Source organism: Puma concolor, chromosome B1, assembly GCF_028749965.1.
Source record: "Puma concolor isolate L17-30 chromosome B1, mPumCon1.1.hap2, whole genome shotgun sequence".
In the NCBI taxonomy this organism is placed as follows: domain Eukaryota; kingdom Metazoa; phylum Chordata; class Mammalia; order Carnivora; family Felidae; genus Puma; species Puma concolor.
In genome coordinates, this window is record NC_141670.1 from 110,171,044 (window position 1) to 110,187,502 (window position 16,459).

Consider the following 16,459-nt stretch of genomic DNA (forward strand, 5'->3'; position numbering starts at 1 on the left):
TCACTTGTTCTGGGTATTCAGAAAAGTCACAATGCCCAGCCCAGGATCTTGAGGAACTCAGAATAAACAAACAAGCAACCCCAAAGTGTATGTTTTTAATATACTTTTATAAAGTACCTATAATATCTCAGGCACACAAATACAGTTTTGGAAATTTATAAGAACACGGCAGTAGCTTTTCATTTTCATCAGTTTAATACCACATATTCAACTTTCCCATGATCATTTAATCCCACAAATTATAATAAGATAACTTGAAATATTAAAGTATTAGTAAAGTATTAATCAATGTCACACTAGATAGATAATTTAAACAAATGTCAACGTGTATTTAACATGTTGGGTTTTGGCTGTGTGTCATACTTGGGTAACCTAAGACTATCTTTTTGGGAAGCTCATATTTCCAGTTGCTTATACTATGAAAATAACATCATTTTAGGTGACTCTACAGTGAAGTCTCTATGATGCAAGAAAAAATAAGAATAGGTATGGCATGTGTCTATAGATCCCCAAATCAGCAGCCTTTGTAATTTGGGCCAAGTCATTTAATTTCTTGGTGCCTAATTTTCTTCATCTGCCAATTAAGACTATGAAATTAGACGGTCCTGGAGATCTCTTACAATTAAAAGACCTTACTAAAAAAATAGATGTAAAAATAGGTTTAAAAGGTCGTGGGTGGCTCAGTTGGTTAAGTGTCTGACTCTTGGCTTTCTGGGTTTGAGTCCCAAATCAGGTTCTGTGCTAGCAGTGTGGAACCTCTCTCTCTCCCTCTCTCACTGCCCCTCCTCAACTCGTGCTGTCTCTGTCTCTCTCAAAATAAATAAATAAACTTAAAAACAATTTTAAAAATAGGTGTAATGACATTGGTATGAGTTGGTTCATAAAAGTAGTTAAGACCAAACAGATGCTAAGGAAAAAAAAAATTGAGAAAATGAATCTTAAGCTTTATGTTACAAAGAATCTGTAGTGTGAAGACAAATTTTACAGGGATACTGTTAGAATGCAAATTCTGACTCAGTATGTCTAGTGTGCCAAATTGTTTACTTCTGACAAGCTCTCTGGTGCTATCCAAAGACGCAGGTACATGGACTGTACTTTGGTAAGAAAGGATTTGGGGTAAAGCCAAGAGTTAGAATTAAGAGCAATAAAACCTGATTAATAACATGGTCAACCAGTCAACAATACAGTAACCTACTGGAAAACAAAAGACAATCTGCTTACAATAAGGAAAGGAACTAATTTACCTATACAATTTTTTAAGTGACCGTTACGTGGTAGGTAAGACAATCTTTGAACATATGGCTACATGCCAGTGTCTCTCAACCCTGACCATACGTTATAATCACCTGGGATGTTTGGAAAAGCTAGAGATGCCTGAAAGCCTACTACCCCTAAAATTATCAATTAAATCAGAATTTCTGGAGATAAGACCTCATAGGTCTTAGCATTTATTTTTTTGCTTTTATTTAATGCTCTCCAAGTAATTATAATATTGAGAACCACTGGACTGCCCTTACACAAAATCATAGCAAAATACACCAAAGTAAACAACTAATCCAACCCATTTTGTTTGTTGTTTTTAATAAACAGAGGAGAGAGAGAGAGAGAGAGAGAGAGAGAGAGAGAGAGAGTGTGTGTGTGTTTTAAATGCACTATGAATACTTGAATATGCATAAATTAGCAATTTGTAAATAAAACACAATAGCTTAAGTTTAGGTTATAAAAACTAACCAGGGAATTAGTAACAGGAAAGCATTTTGAAATTTAAACCTAGTTTTTCTTTTGTCCCTAAAATGATCAGAAAACCTGAATTGATTATATTTAGTATCAGAGATCAGTGGTTCTCCAACCTTGGCATGCCATCAGAACCACCTGGAAAGCTAGTAAAACAAAGACTATTGGCCCTGTCCTCACAGTTTCTGATTCCATAGATCTGGGATGAGCCCCAAATTTGCATTTCCAACAAATTCCCAGGTGATGCTGATGCTGCTGGTTCAGGCACCATTTTAAGGATCACTGACAGAGATAAAAGTCTGGAATTTTAACAAAGGCAATTCTTTTCTAATAAAGAAAACAGTGGCATTAAGAGACTTTCGATCTTGGGGCACCTGGGTGGCTCAGTCAGTTAAGTGTCTGACTCTTGATTTCGGCCCAAGCCATGATCTCAAAGTTTGTGAGATTGAGCCCCACGTTGAGCTGAGCTCTATGTTGACAGCGTAGAACCTGCTTGGGATTCTCTTTCTGTCCCTCCTCAGCTCACACGCTCATGCTCTCTCTCTTTCTAAATCAATAAATATTTTTTAAAAAAGACACTTTCGATCTTTATCACGTAACCAGTTTTAAAAAAATATGTATGTATGATATACAAATACACAAATCATACAGGAATAAGTGTGGGTTTCTTTTTCTTCATCTCCTCAAGACCAGCTCGGTACCAGTTATCTCCAGGCAACTGCATCATGTGATCAACATTCAGTGAACAAAAAGGAAATTCTTTGTTTTTATTCTGATCTCATCTTTAAGCAAATGAGAAAAGTTTCATAAATAAGACTGCATAAGACTTTAAGTTCTTATAGGTATATGGTTTCTTAAAAGAAAACTGATGCCTGATTAATGTTTTAAAATGTTTCGTTAGGAATTTTTATAACTCTCTTTCATTGGGATTTTAATTCTTAGAACACCACAGTGAATGTGGAGGAAATCTAGATTAAATTTTCATCCTCTCCCACCTCAAGGTTTATTCACGTGTGGGGAAACAGGTTTTTAAAAAATATTTTATCGTTTTTTTAAGTAATCTCTATACCCAACATGGGGCTCAAACTCAAAGCCCGGAGATCAAGAGTCACGTATTCTACCATCGAGGCAGCCAGGCACCCCCCCAGGGAAACAGGTTTTCAACACATCATTATACAGACATTCTTAAGGCTGCAGAAATGTACCAGGATCACAAAATATCACAAGATTGTTTCTCTTCTTTATTAATAATATCCTTTTGCTACTATCAATAGTGTAAGCAGATTTTAACATTATCTACATTAAGATTAAGAGTCACAGAATAAATTCCCAAGTGATATCTTAAACATGTTTTAGAACCAAAAATGCCTGTACAAATATAACCAAAACCAAATCAGAACAAAAAACAACTTCTGGATATTTCCCTGTTCAATTCCTTGGAAGTCCAGAAGAATGAACTAACAATAAATTTTCCCAATGATGTCCTATAAAATGCCAGCATAATCACTAAGAGCAGGTTATTACAGGGTATTAGATAAAACAGCAAAATTACATTATTCCCCAGAAGAGGAAGATTTTGGTAGGTTCTGTAAAAAGACAAAACTTATTTCTCTGATGCTTTCTTACTAACAGGTGAAAACATAATTTTGTGCCTTCTTAGCATCCAGAATGGTAACTGATATTCAGCATGATGAATCAAGTCCAGAGAAGTCTTTTGTATAGCATTGCTATTGTTATTAGGCTTGCAAACATAATATAAATATACTTAAACACTGGTACTTAATATATTTGTTATGAAATGATACCAAATATTCTTAATGTATGCATTTTCACTTTAAAAAATGTCAAAGTCCCAATTTAAAGACTAAAGATAACCAAGTTCAAATCCTCTCATCTGTAGAGAAAGGGACAAGGTCTCCAGGGGGCGGTCGCCTAGCATCCCCTGGCTAAGTTTGTAGTTACTCACTGGCTGAGTTGGAACTAGCACTCAGGTTTCTTGAGTCCTAATCCAGGACCCTTTACCAGTACCATACAAAGACTCTCAAAAGTTGCCACTGTCATATGTCAGATAATCGATCAACCTATTCTTAAATTCTGAGATATACAAATCAAAAGCAGTTTCTGAGAAGCCTTAATAAAGACCTTTTTAAACCTTTCTACATAAAACTTTTAAATTTTATACTAGATTTTTAAAAAAACACCATGTATTTTGGCTCTAAGGTGGAAGAGTTCTATCATATAATAGACTGATTGTTGAATGAATGGGTGAATGAATTTGTGTATGTTACAGATACCATACAGTTCTCCAGCGTGTCTGATTCAAAACGTGTCCTATGTCATACCCTTTGGGCAGAAGTGTATGAGGAGGAATAGAAATGCATTTAAGCAGTATCAAATTTGTAAGCTGAAGTATTTTTACTGGTAAAAAAAATGATGAGAAAGCAAAAAGCACTTAGGACCCATACAGAGGCTAGATAACTACTATACAGGGTGATTTTTTTTTTTTTTAATTAAAAAAAATTTAAGATTTTTTACTGTGTATTTATTTTTGAGGGAGGGAGGGAGAGAGAGAGAGAGAGAGAGAGAGTGAGCAGGGGAGAGAGCAGGGAAGAGGCAGAGAGAGAGGGAGACACAGAATTTGAAGCAGCCTCCAGGCCCTCAGCTGTCAGCACAGAGCCTGACATGGGGCCACAAGATCATGACCTGAGCCAAAGTGGGATGTTTAACCAACTGAGCCATCCAGGCACCCCTATACAGGGTGATTTGAACAAAATGACCACCTCCTATGTTAGTGATGGGCAGAACCCTATGCCCCAGCTCCAATATTCCTCCCTACAATTTGTAACCCAATCACTAGGATCCCTCTTCTGAATTCCCCATCAAAGACAGGGACATTACCTCCAGAAGGGCAGGCTGGTGAAGAAAGAAAGAGAGGGAGATAGCAAAAGGAGGGAGCAGGACAGCCAGAGGAGGCTGTATCCGTGTATTTTTGCATAGTTGTAAAATTTGAAGAAAAACAGTATTCCAAAGCATATGCTCAGATAAAGTCTAATTGATCAAAATAACATAGCTCTGGAGAATTAAAAAAAAAATTAAAACGGGCAAATAACAGAGTCAGGCATCATTTCTTATTAATAGTATTACCAAACCTGCTTATTTTCTTTTTCTTTTAGTGAAGAGATTCCTTAAAATATGTTCTTATTCCTATTCCCTCTCCTACTGCCCTACCCAGAAAGAGAGAGGGAAGGAGACGTTTCAAACCAGAGAATTCTGCTGATTGCCAAAGGAGGAAATAACCACAGAAGAGGGAAAAAAGAACTTGGCCTGAACTGGTGCTTTGAATTAATTAGTATCTAATGTCTTATCTGGGGGGTGGGGAGGAAGGGAGCCATTCAAATGACTCTGAAGTCAGATCTTTCTCATGTGTGTAATCATTTTTTTTCTCCACCTACTGTTTCATGATATCAGGTGTGTTTACATTCAAATATAAACACAAAACAAAAACTAAATACACTTAGTTATCTCTGTCCTTATTTCCTTTTATTAGCCTTACCTAGAGCTGGCTGTGAATGTACTTCCATCCATTAGAAGCCCCAGGTAAACTCAAAAAGAAAAACCTACTAAACTATAATAAATATTATATTATAATAAAGAGTTCAAAGGACCTATAATATAGAGGTAGCAGATTATAACAGATCAGACTTTATTTTGTCTGTTGTGACTAAGTGATACAGTGGTCTCTGTAGAATAGAATATTTCATTTAAAAATAAAATAATGGAACATTTCAAGTTTGAATAATGCAGTTGGGAAAGAACAAAAGGTCAAAAGCAACAATATACATATAGAAAATTGGAGAATGGACCTTCTTTGCTGCCTTATGAGTCACTAAAGATGCCATTCAATTATATTTGAATATCCTGTCATCAGTATGTTTGTCCAAGGCATTACGAGGCAACTATGAATGAGAGCCCACCTTCTAAGAGCTCATACTCTCCTTGGAGAATTAATCTAATTAAGTGTTAAAGGATCATCAGCACAGGTAAAAAAGAAATCCAAAGAAAAGCACAAGAGACTGGGAAGCATTATCTGAGATGGAACTTGAGGGTCAACATGGTGAAGAATGAAACTTTGCTAAGTACAGAGAGAAACAACAGCGGAAGAATCAGGTGGAGGAATATCCATTTATACCTCCAGGAATAAATGGAACCTGATAAATGGAAAACTGTTGGAGGATGATCAGAATGCAGCTGGACAGTAAGAACCCTGAAAGCTGGAATTTCTCATGTGAAAACGAATGGCACAGTCAAACAGCACTCGTGGAAGGCAAATGCAACCCAGTGAGGAATGGGAGAGTGGAGAAAACAAGGTCCAGGGTATGGTGAGAAGGAGGCACTGATGTGGTCAGGAAGCGACAGGGACAGCAGAAAGTGAATGGAAAGTATCAATGTGTGAAAGATCTTTGTGAAGACAGTGATGGAATTAGGGACCAGGCTAGATATAAGGGGAAAAGGAGAGGTTGGACTCCAAAATAACACCAAAATCTATGCCTGAAGACAGGCAAGTGAGGGTGTCAGACCTGGAGACTCTACAAAGAGAGAGTACCTAAGAAGTCCGAACTAGACTTGCAAATCTGTGAATCGTTTATTCGTAATAAAACCCCAATCCATGAGCATGACTAGCTCACCATTCCAGAGGGTAAAGGGGAAGAAAATCTCAGTAGGTGGGTAAAAAGACTCTGGTGAGGTCTAAAGAAAGACTTACTTAGAGGTCATTTCAATAGGGTCCAGATTTCATCAGGTGGTCAGCTGTGGTTCCAGGGCACAGCTCTAGGAAAGAAGCATGTGTTCCAACACCAAATCCTCACAGCCTTTCCTAGTGACCACCAGCAGTTACTTAAGAGTTCTGCAAGCCCAGATCATGGTTTGTAAAACATGACTATCTACTGGATGCTCAGGAGAGGAATGAGGATAAAACAATAGAGTGTATGAGTAAGGGATTTGCAAACTACAAAAATGCTGTACGAATATAACATTTTACTATTGTTCAAGGAACTGTGTACTTGCAAGATAAAGTCAGTGTTAAGAGATAGTAACTACAACATTTTCCCACGAATATTCCTACCAAGCCTCAGCCCTGACCCAGTAGAATGTTCCCTATTTTGGATATTGAAGACTGCAGGTGTTTGCTTGTTTTAATTAAACTCATTCTCAGATCAAAGCTTACACAAAGGCAAGATAGGACATGGAAACACTTGTCCTCTTCCTCTTGGGTTTTTTTTCCCTCCACTATTGTTTTCCCTTTCCCTCTCTCTACCTTGTTCTAATTCCCTATTTCTTATTTACTTCTTTCTGTTTCCCTTACGCTCACTCTAGCTCCATTAAGATATATTCTCACATACGCCCCCAAAGTATTTTCAAAACTCAGGAGAAAATAAGAGTCAGTGATTAGCATTAATACTCCTTAAAATAGTTTCACCCTTGACCTTATCCACAAATTTCACTGCTTTTCCCCCCATTTAAATAGACGGGGAAAACCTGTTTGACTAGTTTTCCTCTAAGCCCTGCTCTCCTGATTGGCTGGTTGAGTACAAATGAACAACAGGCACAACAGCACAAATGCAAAAGCTATGTAAGGCACAAGGGCCTTTCTGTATGAGAACCCACAGGGAAGGGCCTGCAGGTCCTGCACTAACTGCCCAGTCTTAGAACAATCTCTCAAAGCAGGAAGGCAACACTGCTGAATCATTCATTCCACTGCTAGTGTAAAAAAAAGGAAACATCCTTCTGTTGATGCCTCCCCTTTAGAATGAGAGATAATAATGGGGCACCTGGGTGGCTCAGTCAGCTAAGCATCGGACTGTTGGTTTCAGCTCAAGTCATGATCTCAAGGTCTCCTGAGTTCAAGTCCATGTCGGGCTCTGAGCTGGCAGCACAGAGCCTGCTTGGGGTTCTCTCACACTCTCGGTCTCTCTCTGCCCCTCCCCGACTTTTGCAGTCTCAGTCTCTCTCAAAATAAATAAATAAACTTTGAAAAAAAAAAAAAAAAGAATAAGGGATTTTATGATGAGGATTACATTAAGCCTTTATCTTAATTTAGAAATTTAAGAAATTCTGGTGGCTATGACTACATTCAAAAATGTGGTACAGAAGAATGCCTACGTTAGTGGCAGAGTGGTGGTGGTGTGTGTTTCCTTAAGTAGATTAGGAGAATTTGAATTTGCAAAACAGATTAATCAAAATAGGATTCTTTTTATGGAAAATAAAATTTTGCTTTAAATAACAAAGTCTCTGGGTACACTGATGTGCTTAGTGTCCACGTTTGTCCACATTTTTTACTGTAAAATATTTCAAACATACAGAAAAGTATAAAGACTAACAAACATCTGTATACCCATCACCTTTATTTTAAATTCTATAAATATGAGTCCGTTTATAAAAATTGGATTTTTACACAACTTTTCAGGAACATACAAAAAATACACTGGATTCTACTTCCTTTTTAAAAAATAATTTAAAAATACACAAGGACAGGGGCACCTGGGTGACTTAATCAGTCGAGTGCCGACTGTTGGTTTTGGCTCAGATCATGATCTCATGGTTCATGGGATTGAGCCCCCACACTGCTGACAGCCCAGAGCCTGCCTGGGATTCTCTACCTCTCTCTCTGTCCCCGCTCACACTCGCTCTCTGTCTCTCTCAAAATAAATAAACTTAAGAAAAACAAACAAACAAACAAACAAACAAACAAACAGGAAAACATTAAAAAAAATTCATGAGGGGGCACCTGGGTGGCTCAATCGGTTAAGCGTCCCACTTCAGCTCAGGTCACGATCTCACAGCTCATGAGATTGAGCCCCTCAGAGGGCTCTGTGCTGACAGCTCAGAGCCTGGAACCTTCAGGTTCTGTGTCTCCCTCTCTCACTCTGCCCCTCCCCCACTTGCACGCCTGCCTCTCTCTCAAAAATAAATAAACATTAAAAAAGTTTTTAAAAATTCATGAGGACATATTATTAAACTAAAACACCTCACTTTGGGGAAAATCAGCCCTATGGTTATTACAGTTATTATTTATTAAAATTAGTTATAGCCAATGAAATAGCTAAAAAAATATGACTCAGCATCTTGAAAATATTTCAAGTATTAATTCTTTTAAAAACAGACTGAAAAGTGCACAATAATTTTACACATATTTTGTATGAATAATATTCCAAAATCAAGCAAACATTTACCAAATCAGTTATAATGTAAAATTGTCAGTAAACTGGAATACCTACAGATGTATTTCTATTATCTAACTCAAGTCAAGGCAAATATAATAAATATAGTGATTATTTTGATTATTAACAATACAAATAAATAGCACAAGGCTAAGAGCAAAACACACAGTATCTCTGAAATGTTCCTAATTACACATACTTTCCAAATGTTTTAATACTTATACAAATTTCTAGCCAAAGAGTACGAACTGACCTATGCTGTCCTAGATACCCACCATTCATAAATCCAAAGGTTCCATTTTTCTCTGGCTCTGCACTCGGAAATGCTGACCTAAGCATGGCACACATGTCCAAATCAATTTCAACTTGGCATCTGTCATATCTTAAGGCAGTGTTGAGCAGGGCAGTACATAGTCTAAAACTGAGTTGGTGAATACACAACATGGGACTACACAGACTACTATGCTTTGCAAGAACGAGATTATACACTGTGAGGAAGTTAGTGCAGTGAACAAAAAGCACCAAAATTCAACTCCAAAATACAGAGATCCTGGTAAAAAAAAAAAAAAAAAAAAAAAGTGTGACTAGAGAATTTCAAGTAAAGAACATCATCAGAGATTAAAAACTGCACACATAAAACACATGAAAACTACACACATAATGAGTCACCTTAAAAATATTGACTTTATGGGCGCCTTGGGAGCTTAGTGGATTGAGTGTCAGACTTTTGATTTCAGCTCAGGTCATGATCTCACAGTGATGAGATGGAGTCCTGCATGGGTCTCCACGTGTGGAGCCTGCTTAGGATTCTCTCTCTATCTCTGCCCTCTTCCCCTCTCAAAAAAAATAAGAATAAGAGTAAGGATAAGGATAAGGAAAAGGATAAGGATAAGGATAAGGATAAGGATAAGGATAAGGATAAGGATAAGGATAAGGATAAAAAATTAAAACATGCTGATCATCTAATTTCATTTCACTCAAAAACACTTATTAGAAATTTGAAAAACTATGTGTACTCTAAATGGCATATAAACAAATGACAAATGAGAAACCGTAAGTATTGAAACATATATACTAATTTGAACTAAAAAAGAAAAATCAGTATTACTTATAACCAATTATTACCAATATACCTTACAACCAATTAGTAAATAATATGCATTATGTTCAATTGTTGATTGGTTCCCAAACCAGTTTATACATGAAAACATTTCCTCAAAATGTCCACTAATTACAGGGTAGAAATTGTACACACATATTAAAGTAGAAATCTAATTTTAGATATTTATCACTAATATAAAGCATTACTTCATCCAAATAGAGAAAATCCTAAAGAAAAAAAGTAGGTATTTTTAAATATGATTACAGTAGATCTAATTTTTTAAAAAAATAATGCATCAGTCCATTATACAAGTTTAATAACTGCTTCCCATAGTGTTGCCTTTTCAGATTCCATAAGATATAGAAGTGCTTTCTGAATCATCAAATATTAAATATTTTGTTCAGTTTTAATATCACTTGTCTTTTTTGTTGTTTTTGTTCAGACTCTTTCAAAATGGATAATCCATATCCTTATTAGATTATCTAAGAAACTAGAACTCACTTATGGTACCAAAAATAGTTTAACAAAACATTTAAAATGTCTATGATTTGATTACTAGAGGCTTTTATTTATTTTTTTTATTTATTTTTTTTTTTTTCAACTTTTTTTTTTTTTTTTTTTTTTTTTTATTTTTGGGACAGAGAGAGACAGAGCATGAACGGGGGAGGGGCAGAGAGAGAGGGAGACACAGAATCGGAAACAGGCTCCAGGCTCTGAGCCATCAGCCCAGAGCCCGACGCGGGGCTCGAACTCACGGACCGCGAGATCGTGACCTGGCTGAAGTCGGACGCTTAACCGACTGCGCCACCCAGGCGCCCCTAGAGGCTTTTAAAAAACAACCTGTGTGCGGGGTGCCTGGGTGGCTCAGATGGTTAAGCGTCTGACTCTTGGTTTCGGCTCAGGTCATGATCTCACAGTTTGTGAGTTCAAGCCCCACATCGGGCTCTGCTCTGACAGCATGGAGCCTGCCTGGGATTCTCTCTCTCCCTCTCTTTCTCTGCCCCTCCTCTGCTCTGTCTCTTAAAATAAATAAAACAACAACAACAACAACAACAAACCAAACAAACCTGTGTGGCACAAGACCCTCAGGCTGGTAAAGGCGTGGCTTGTCCAGAGGATCCCAGGGGCTTTCCCAGAGCTCTTGATGCAATTCCCACCCTCTCCTTAGGCAATGCTTTCAAACTGCTCTTTCTGCTCCCTTCAAAATTTCCAATTACCCCTATTCTACTGGCTTCCTCCCCAAAGGCTGTAAATCTGATCAAGTTTTCATCCGAAATATACCTTCAATCACCCTCCTGAAACCCTGAGAGCAAGTACTGCTGAAAGCAATAGTCCCTACAAACTATCACCAAATCCAAGTTCAGCTCTTCATAAAAACAGCTAGCCATTTATTGAACACAAACCAGTAAGCTTCTAGGCACGGAGCTTGCTAGACTTCATCTCATTTGATCCTCACAGTAGACATATGGTGTAGGCACTTTGGTTCTCTTTTTGTAGGTGAGAACTAAATTCTAAGTTTAAGGTCACAGAGTTAGTCAGGGGCAGAACCAGGACTGTCTGATACCCCCATTTAAGTACCTGATCTTACTTCTTGAACTTATTTCTTCAGCTCCTAAAAAGCTGTTCTCCCCTAATTGTCCTCCTGCCTTCCACTCTGTACCTCTCATTTTTTCTGGCTCCCTGATTCTCACCCAACTGTTAAACTTTAAGATCTCCCTAGGTCTCTATCTCCGTCTTAGTCTTTGTACCTGCCCTGGAAGACCTATCGACTCCTTTTTTTTTTTTTTTTTTTCGTACAACCACCCATATACTGAAAACTGTTAAATCAGTGCATTCATCCATCCATTTATCTACCTACCTATCCATCCATCCTTCCATCTATCCATTTATCTACCTATCTATCCAGCCAAGACATCTCTGCCCAGAACTAGATTTTCTATAGGTAGTTCATATTCTTCATGTCCAAAACTGAACTCTATCATCTTTGCCCCTCCAACCTTTTAAAGTCCCTATTCCATCCTCCTATGTCACCCATCATGTAATCGCTCACCTAATTGCTCACCTAATCCTAGATTCTCCTACCTTAACATCTATGTGATCAAACACTTTTCTTCATCTCACTGCTACCACTATGGTATAAGGTCCTCAACAAGATCACTCCAGTACCTTCTAAACTGCTGTTCTTATCTCATATTCCTCAGATCCACCCTTCTAGATGGCTGTGAGAGCTGTCTTTTCATCAAATCACTCCTTTGTTTGAAACAGACTTGAACAGAAAATGGTCCATATTCCTTATGATGGCAAACAGCCCCTCATGACCTTTCCCCTGCCTTTTATGTCACCTTCTCTATGAAGCCTTTCTAGTCTTCCGATCACTTCCAATACCTGTTCAGGGCACTCTGCATATCCTCATCACAGCACTCATAGACCTTATGGCACTATTTTGCACGTACTGAAACTAGTTTGTTTTCTATCTAACTAACCCTCTTACACCCAGAGCCCTTCCAGGCTCTTATGTGTTTGTATATCCCCAGAGCACAAGAGCACAGTGTGGTTTTAATAAATATTTGTTGAACAGAAGAATGAATGTTTGTGAAATGCTTTATATTGGGAAGATATTGATTGCTACTGTTTTCAAGACTAAATTAAACTAATCTATTCAAACTAATTTGATTAGTTCCTCCATAGGTAGGTATGCAAAATAACATTGAAATGATTGACCTACCTTCAAGTATGGTTAACAAGATTATCAAACCACACTTCTTACTCGTGGCTTCCAGAATAGGAAAATATTAACGATATTATATATGGCTAGCTGGTTTCAGTGGCAGGAAGTGGTATGGAAACTATCACTGTATTCATATTCTCAAACAAAGACACTCTGGGCCTAGCGTACAGTAAACTTTTTTTTAAAGTTTATTTATTTATTTTGACAGAGAAAGAGGGAAGGGCAGAGAGAGAAAATCCCAAGTAGGCTCTGCATTGCCAGTGTACAACCTGAGGCGGGGCTCAATCCCACAAACCGTGATATCATGACCTGAGCCAAATCCAAGAGTCAGATATTCAACCGACTTTTTTAAGGGCTACTTCAATTTCTCAGAAAAGCGAAGATTTTTCACAAGACTGAACTGTCTGAAATTAAGTCACTCTTCTTCTTAAGATCTCACACACAAAATATTCTATAAAACAACATTAAAACCATTTATGTAGAAGTCATCCTTTTAGGAACCGCACCATATAGCTTGTGATTGAGCCCAGAAATAAAGCATGAGAACAGCAAGTATCTGTCACAAAGTCCACAGGCTTTATACTCAGGCAATAGCCCACATCATTTCACAGAAAAAAAGACAACAGATAATATAGCAGCAAGACTCGCTCACAGCCTGACAGTAGAAAGTTGATAGCTGATAACAGAAAGAGGACCCAGAAAAACCATAAAAGGAAGAATAGTACTTCTGTCTTCAATCTAGTTTTTCAACTGGGCAGACTAAGACCATTTACTATAAACAAAAACAGCTCTATACACCTCAACGAATAGCACTATTCAATTCTTTATGAATTCATGCTCATAAAGACAACCCAACAGAAAAATTAACTTAAATCCAAGGAAGCAACTGAGTGTAAGATTTAGAAATTATTTTTTTGTTTTAATAGTTTAATTTTTAAGTTTCAGTAATTAATCACGTGAGAGGTCAGCTATGGAGAAAATGCGCTTATCTAAATAAGCAACATCCCAGATGGTAACAATATCAATAAATTAAGTATTATTATATATTACAAAAGCAATAAAAAGTTCTTATTCTCCTGGTATATTCTGAAAATCTAGTGTGAATTAAGCAACATCAAATCAATATTATTTGATAAATAAATAACTTTGAAAAGGAGTTTGAGAATTGGGAATATGGTTGTTTTCTTCCTTTGTTACCACTATTTAAGTGGTAATTAAGCTGATAAGGTACCTTGAAATGTTTTAAGTAATTCAAATTAAATGTTAACTGTCAAACTCTTTACACAAACAATAGATTTTACAAAAAAATAAATTTTGTTGTAAATATCTTTCTTTACTCCACTGGTTTACTTATCCTAATAAATGCACCAAGTATTAACATAACAAGCATAAAGCTCTGGGAAGTGTAGATTTAAGAAGAGTTTAAATGTCTTCAGTAGTATTAGCCAGATCAAGTCAGAAGTATTGTTTCTACTAAGTTATGCCCAGGTACTTATACACTATTAAGCTTTTACCAAATGTCAAGGCAATACACTTCACTGTAGTTTTTAAACAATCCTATAGCAATAAATCACACAACGCTAGATGTCAATTTTATTTTGCGGGTGGCAGGCAAATCAAACAATACTAGAGTATTTATTTCTCACTGGAATTATCTAGAATAGTTGCTGAACAGAATTCCATTCCTAAAGCAAAACCTTAAACTATCCATCAGGAGATAGGAGAAAACTAAATCCACTTTGGGACTGGAAAAAAAAAAATGCTGACTTATGATTTTACTCAGTGAACAAAGTTCTGGATTCCTTTATCCATTGAGGTGCATGACTCTTCAATTAATTTAAAAATCTCCAGAGAACAAAGTGTGATTAATCCTAATATAATTAGAAAACCAGTTTAAAAGGACTTTCTATCCTTCCTACTAATGGCAGTCATTTCCCCCCCTCCCCTCCACCAAAGATATAAAGCACAGCAATTCTGAGTGGAGACCTTTTTTGGAACATGAAATTACCAGAAAAAGTAAAGTTTGGCATATAGCCAAACAGCCACACCTTCACGCAAAAATTCATCATACAAGGTGACAGCCTGAGGGGGCTGAGGCTTTTTGGTGTAGTGTTGTTTGTTTGTTTGTTTGTTGTTTGATCTTTTCTAGGTGGAACCCACCTGAAATAAAAGGCTGTCCCTATTACTAACACTGACTCATACAGAGGTGACACGGGGTCACTCCTGGCTGAGAACGCCGCCCACCACCGTCCTCTTCTGATTCTCCCTCTCCTTAAGAAAGGCTAGTTAACAAGACCTAGACTTCGGAAGAGTCAGTCTTCGGGACATCCCGTTCTCCCCCATCTCCCTCCCCCGTGCCCTGGTATGCTTTAAGGTGATGGGAACCAGCGGTACATGTACAGACGCGGTTCTCTCCCCAAGGAAGTGCTGCAGAGTAGTACATTCACCGTACACAACTTTATACACCTAAAATTAAACCAGTAAATTTACACATACAGATTGGGTACGTCCTTCGCCACCTCTGCCTGTCCTTTTGCCCCGTCGCACTGCACATATTTGCGCCTGCCGATGCGGTTTGCCTCGTACAAACCCAAATCACGCATCCCAGGCCCCCTCGCCGCTCCTCCAGCCCGAGGAAGGCGCCCTACTTCCTGCAGCGCGTCCTCCTCTCAACTCCTCTCTAACCTTAGCAGCCTGCACAGGCTTCTCTACTGCGAGGGCACGCCGCACGGTTTCCCCAACCGCGCGGGAAACCGCGCGCGACCCTGCCACCACTGTACTTTCCTAGGGGGTCGCGCGAGATCCCGCAGAAGCTCAAAGGTCCAAAGAGAGTGTGAGTGAGCGTGTGAGCTTGTGTCCGCGCGCGCGCGCAGCTCCGAGACACTCCCCACCCCCAACACATCCAGTTCCCCTTTAGGGAGAGGACAAAGTAGAAGACTGTTGGGAGAGGTCCGAAACCTCCTGGACCCCATCGCTGCCCTCAGCGACTCGGGCCTTGGGACTCCCCGATGCCCATCCCTCCAGGGTCAAGTGCAAGGTCCTCGAACAGATCCGCGCCGAGTTATTTCCTCCTCTCTCCGAGTTCACACACGAATTCGAAAAGACCCTCAAACCGGTGCCATATGGGAGAGGAAAAGACTAGGGGAGCTTTCGAGGGTAGCTGGGAACAATCTCTTTCACAGCCCCACAACCTTGACCTTTCTCCCTACCCCCCAACCCCACTCCCCCATTCCCTATCTTGTTCAGCCCAACCCCATCTGCACTTTCCAATCCCTACCCTCCACCCTCCCCCCCCCACCCTGGACCGTAGCCATTCGCTCAGCACTCACCTCTGGGAGCAAACGACGCCCATCTCCTCCTCCTAGCCCGCCCCCCTTCCGCCGGCTGGAACGGCGTGCTCACTCTACTTACCTCGGCTCTTGGCTGCTGCGCGTGAGTTTGAGTGTGTCTGCCGCGTAATTGTATCCGGGGACAGAAGGGACCCGTGTTTGTGCGCTAGATCAGGTGTCGCCGCCTTCGGTGGTTTGGGGGCGTGAGGGAGGCTGTAGCGTTAGTGTGTTAGCTTAGGACGGACTCACTGGGCTCACAATTGATGGCAAAGCTTTAACGGTGCCCTCCCTCGGGGCCGCAGCGCGCCTGCTCCTCCGCTGCTCCCCGCGGGTGGCCGCCCCCCCCCCA

At 39.1% G+C, this 16,459-nt stretch overlaps 1 protein-coding gene across 3 annotated transcripts in view; it reads right to left on the bottom strand.

The window, feature by feature from the left end:
• Positions 1–16,459, bottom strand: part of UGT8 (UDP glycosyltransferase 8) — an 86,461-nt gene extending 70,002 nt beyond the window's left edge. Inside the window, exons 1-2 of one of the 3 annotated variants that reach the window (XM_086704326.1) lie at positions 16,193–16,459; positions 4,029–4,138 (exon numbers count right to left, since the gene is read on the bottom strand). The gene's annotated coding sequence lies outside the window, so the exon portion shown is untranslated. Of the gene's footprint in view, positions 1–4,028; positions 4,139–16,110 lie in introns of all 3 variants that reach the window. The other 2 variants (XM_025921926.2, XM_086704325.1) reach the window with 2 other exon arrangements.